Source organism: Procambarus clarkii, chromosome 76 (assembly GCF_040958095.1).
Source record: "Procambarus clarkii isolate CNS0578487 chromosome 76, FALCON_Pclarkii_2.0, whole genome shotgun sequence".
Taxonomy (NCBI): Eukaryota; Metazoa; Arthropoda; class Malacostraca; order Decapoda; family Cambaridae; genus Procambarus; species Procambarus clarkii.
Window position 1 is genome coordinate 16,989,610 of NC_091225.1, and position 5,677 is coordinate 16,995,286.

Here is a 5,677-nt window from a genome sequence, read left to right on the forward strand (position 1 = left end):
TGTGCTTCATCTCCTTCAACTTCCATGACGATTTTTATTTGTCAGTGGTTGTTGTCTTTATCGAGTCATTTCCTCTTACATTTGGATCTTCTCAATATATATTCCACTTGTAGAATGGTTTAATTTGGTTACATGAGGCAAGGGAGAAGGGTCAACTTCTCACTTTTATTGAGGCTTTCTTGGTGAGTAGTGTTAATTTATTTTGTTATATTTTGTGGTACAGTTGGGGTCCGTTATCGACTGTCAGTTGGGGATCCCGGCCTCGATTGCCAAGCGGGACAGAAATGATTGGGCATGTTTCCTTTCACCTAATGCCTCTGTTCATGTTGCAGTCAATATGTACCTGGGAGTTACTCCTTCTTCCACCCTCCCTCCCTCCTCCTCCTCCACCTCCCTTTCCTCTTCCCTCCCCTCTTCTTCCCTCCTCCTTCCTCTTCCCTCCCTCCCTCCTCTTCCCTCCCTCCCTCCCTCCTTCCTCTTCCTCCCTCCTTCCTCTTCCTTTCCCTCCTCCTCCCCCGCCCTCCCCCCCCTCCCCACATACAAACATTGTACATAATATACAGTATATTAAGCGAGTGGAGTGGTTGATTGTTGGTGTGTGAAGGCGTGCCACAACCAGGCAGCGGTGTGTGTGTGTGTGTGTGTGTGTGTGTGTGTGTGTGTGTGTGTGTGTGTGTGTGTGTGTGTGTGTGTGTGTGTGTGCGGCTCCGTTATGTGGGGTGCCATATTCATTGTATGCTGCACCAGTTTCCCGCCATGGGTTTCGTCGACGTCTTTTGTGTGATCATCTTGTTTGAGGAGCTGTTCACTTGAGACAGTTAAGAAAGTCCCAGCTGTGTCTGGGTACAAGTGACAGAATGAACAACCCAGTGGGTTTTCTTCCTATTGGAGAGTGTTGTACATGCTGCTATGGCGGTGTGTCAACTCACAGGATGAGTGGCGCTGCCCAATAAACTCGCCTCTCGGGGCAAAATACAAAAAAAAATTAGTGTTTTGTGTGTTGCTAACCATTCCGACGCTCTGTATATTGTTCCTGGGAAAAGGGACGCATGCTGTGGCTCTGAGGTCCTCCACTTCAATTTGGCAAAGATTTTTGATGGAATTCTAGTCATAATTTCCCATTTAATTTTAATACTTTGCAATGAATTGGCCTCCCCGACCTTTTCTTTCAACTCACTCTGTGTTAACTGCCCGTACACTCTTTACATCCCCCATGTGGCGCTGGCATGTGTGTGCTTCCAGTTTCCGGCTGTGTCACCCGTGCAATTCCTCTTATCAGGAAGAGTGTGGCCATGTCCACTTTCTCTCTCAAAACCGTGTAACATCAGAACAGTTAAACTGTAACGCAACAGGTACAGCAAGACTTGGAGGCGGGGGAATAGAGAGCTAAACGTCACCTGTAGATACTGATAGACAAGTACTGGTAGGTAAGTACTTGGCGAAGGGGAACTATCAGGGTAAAGCACCAAATATAGCACTGGGAAGGGATCAGGATAAGGCTTTGGGATGGGACGGGCGGACAGGAACAGTGCCCGACCAATTGGACGGTCGGGGATTGCATGCCAACCTGCAGGAAGCGTGACTGTCGCTCTACCGTCCAGCCCAAGTTGTTGAATAGTGTTTGCGTGACTGGTGTTGCTGTGGCGGAGTGTGTTGTGGTGTCTGGGGCATGTCTTGGTGCTGGTGCTCACGAGTGTGTGAAGCAGGAAGTGAGCGGGTGTGTGGTCAGAGGTGTCGCAAGTGTCAGAAAGTGAGTGTAAGGTAGGTGTACTCACCTATTTGTGTCTACAGGATTGAGCATGGACTCTTGGATCCCGCCTTTCGAACATCGGTTGTTTACAGCAATGACTTCGGTCCTATTTCCCTATTATACCTGGTTTTAAAATTATGAATAATATTTGCTTCTACAAATACCATGTGTGTGTGTGTGTGTGTGTGTGTGTGTGTGTGTGCGCGCGCGCGCGCGCGCGTGCGTGTGTACTCACCTAATTGTGCTTGCGGAGGTTGAGCTCTGGCTCTTTGGTCCCGCCTCTCAACTGTCAATCAACTGGTGTGTGGGTGTGTGTGTGTGTGTGTACTCACCTAGTGTGGAAATGTGTGTGTGTGTGTTTTGTGTGGAAGGAGTGAGTGAATGTTAGCCACCGCCTTAAGAAAAAGTTAAGCAATGTGTCGGAGGTAATGGCGAGATGGGCGGAGGAGGGTTCGACACAGTGAAGGAACACCTCAATCTCTCAGGCGTTCACAACGTCATTAAAACGATGTACCGAATTGCCCGAACCTAACCTAACTGTGAACCCATGAATGGAAAACGAGAGATCACGCCACAATACCCCGTACAAAGGTAGAACTAAGAGTGGGGGAGGGAGAGCAAGGGAGAGGGAGTGAGGGAGGGAAGTGTGGCAGGTGGATAAGGGAAGCATTATTGGGGGGGGGGGGGATTAGGGAAGTGTGAAGAGGGTGAGGAATTGGGAGCAGAGGAGAGAAAGGATTAGGGAAGCGAGGTTTAAGGAAGGAGGGGGTGAACAGAGGAATGAGGGAGAGTCACGCTCTTCTACAGGGCGGAAAACAAAAGAAAACCCAAGATACACGCACACTCAAGCACTCACGCCCACGCACTCACTCACGCCCATCACGCACTCACTCACGCCCATCACGCACTCACTTACGCCCATCACGCACTCACTTACGCCCATCACGCACTCACTCACGCCCATCACGCACTCACTCACGCCCATCACGCACTCACTCACGCCCACGCCCTCAGTCATGCACTCCCAATCTCACACACCCCACCCATCCCTGCCTTCACGAGGGCCCCCCACCCATCCCTGCCTTCACGAGGGTCCCCACCCATCCCTGCCTTCACGAGGGCCCCCCACCCATCCCTGCCTTCACGACACGAGGGCCCCCCACCCATCCCTGCCTTCACGAGGGCCCCCCACCCATCCCTGCCTTCACGAGGGCCCCCCCACCCGCCTGCCTTCACGAGGGCCCCCCACCCATCCCTGCCTTCACGAGGGCCCCCACCCATCCCTGCCTTCACGAGGGCCCCCCACCCACACGAGGGGCCCCCACCCACACGAGGGCCCCCTCCTACACGAGGGCCCCCACCTGCAGGAGGGGGCCCCGGCCGTGAGAGCCGAGAGCTCCGTAGGCGGGAATCTGAGGGAGTGAGGAGGGGCGGGGAGGACCAGTACCTGGCCTGCCACTCCTGCTGCCAGTTGTGTTGTAGACTGTGGTGGTGACGGACGTGACGCCTCCCGCTCCTCTGTACGGGCCCCTTGTACTCTCTCCTTCATCCTCATACACACACCCTCATACTCACCCCTCGTCCTCATACACACCCTTCATCTTAGCCCCTCGTCCTCATACACACCCTTCATCTTAGCCCCTCGTCCTCATACACACACCCTCGTCCTCATACACACCCCTCGTCCTCATACACACACCCTCGTCCTCATACACACCCTCGTCCTCATACACACCCTCGTCCTCATACACACCCTCGTCCTCATACACACCCTCGTCCTCATACACACCCTCGTCCTCATACACACCCTCGTCCTCATACACACCCTCGTCCTCATACACACCCTCGTCCTCATACACACCCTCGTCCTCATACACACCCTCGTCCTCATACACACCCTCGTCCTCATACACACTCCTCGTCCTCATACACTCCTCGTCCTCATACACACCCTCGTCCTCATACACACTCCTCGTCCTCATACACACACCCTCGTCCTCATACACACCCTCGTCCTCATACACACTCCTCGTCCTCATACACACTCCTCGTCCTCATACACACTCCTCGTCCTCATACACACCCTCGTCCTCATACACACTCCTCGTCCTCATACACACACCCTCGTCCTCATACACACCCTCGTCCTCATACACACTCCTCGTCCTCATACACACTCCTCGTCCTCATACACACCCTCGTCCTCATACACACTCCTCGTCCTCATACACACACCCTCGTCCTCATACACACCCTCGTCCTCATACACACCCATTTCCTTTACCTTGCCCCCCCCCTACCCCTTTTCCTCCCCAAAACTACTCCCCAAAGTTCCATTAGTGCTGGTACTTCTCCCCAGCCTTCCCCCCTCACACACACATGTATATGACAAGTTGGGAACGTTTCGGTCCTTCTTAAAGCAATGTAAAGTGGCCATCTTGAACGAACTGAACATTGGAGACATCTCCCGTCTGGGAGGGTGCTGTCACACCTCCACAGATCTCCAGTATCAGGTCTTGATACTGGTAATGACTCAAAAGGGCGCCACCATTTACGGGCTATTCATGCCCGTGCCACCTTTTGGGGTGGCTTAATCTTCATCAATCAACGGACTGAAACGTTGTCATATGGGGGTGTGTGGGGGAGGGGGAGGGGGCTGGTGAACGTTCAGCCAGGTTGTTGTGGTGTGTTGTGGGCGACCTCGTGGCTCCCCCTATACTTCCTTTGTGTGTGTTGCTGAGAGAATGTATTCGGCCAGAAAAGCTGCGTGTGTATTATACATATACATGGACGTGTATTATATTATACATAATACATGGACACTTCCTGTTGCAATTGGGTGGTTCAGATTGTGGTATCCGGTTGGCTGACTGAAGGAATTTTGTGGTTTGATGATGTATTGGGAAGGGAAGGGTTGTATTTGATTTTAGTAGCTTGTATTAGCCTTTATTAGTATAGGACGCGTGACAGCCGAGTGGACAGCGTTTCGGATTCGTAGTCCTGAGGTACCGGGTTCGATCCCCGGCGGAGACAAATGGGCAAAAAGTTTGTGTCACCCTATTGCCCCTGTTACCTAGCAGTAAATAGGTACCTGGGAGTTAGACAGCTGTCACGGGCTGGTTCCTGGGGGATGTGTAACGAAAAATGAGGCCATGGTCGAGGACCGGGCCGCGGGGACGCTAAGCCCCGAAATCATCTCAAGATAACCTCAAGAAGATAGGCAAGCTTAGTGCCATGAAAGCACATGAGTGTTACTGTGTAGTAGTGACCATTGTTCCTGTGGTCGGTAACGGGTGAGTGACCAGTAACCGTTAGTGGCCAATGAGGGTGAGTCAGTAACGATGAGTACAAGTGTGGATGAGTAACGGTACTAGCAACGGGGATGAGGACGAGTAAGGTGGAGCAGGATATTATGAGTAAGGTGGGGCAGGAGATGATGAGTAACAGCGAGAGGAGAGAGTGAGTAAAGGGGACAAGAGCTGATGAGTAAGGTGGGGCAGGAGACACATACAAGGGTACAAGAGGAAGTGAGGCATCAAGAGGCAATAAGCAGTGAGTGTTGTCATTGTTGAAGGGCGGGGGCGGGCTGGTCTGATGGTGGCGGCGGGCTGCTGGTGATGGTAGAGGGCTGGTAGTGGCGGCGGGCTGGTCTGATGGTTGGTAGAGGGCTGGTAGTGGCGGGGGCGGGCTGGTCTGGTGGCAGCGGGGGCGGGCTGGTCTGGTGGTAGAAGGCTGGTAGTGGCGGCGGGCTGGTCTGGTGGCGGTCTGGTCTGGCGGCGGGCTGGTCTGGCGGCGGAGTGGTTCCAGCTACTCACCACAGGTTTATTTCCTAAAAAAGGCTTCCGTAGTGAAGTTGTGAACAGTGAGCAAGGAACAAGAGGTGACGTAGGCGGTGTAAGTGAAGCGACCGCCATCCCGGAACACTTA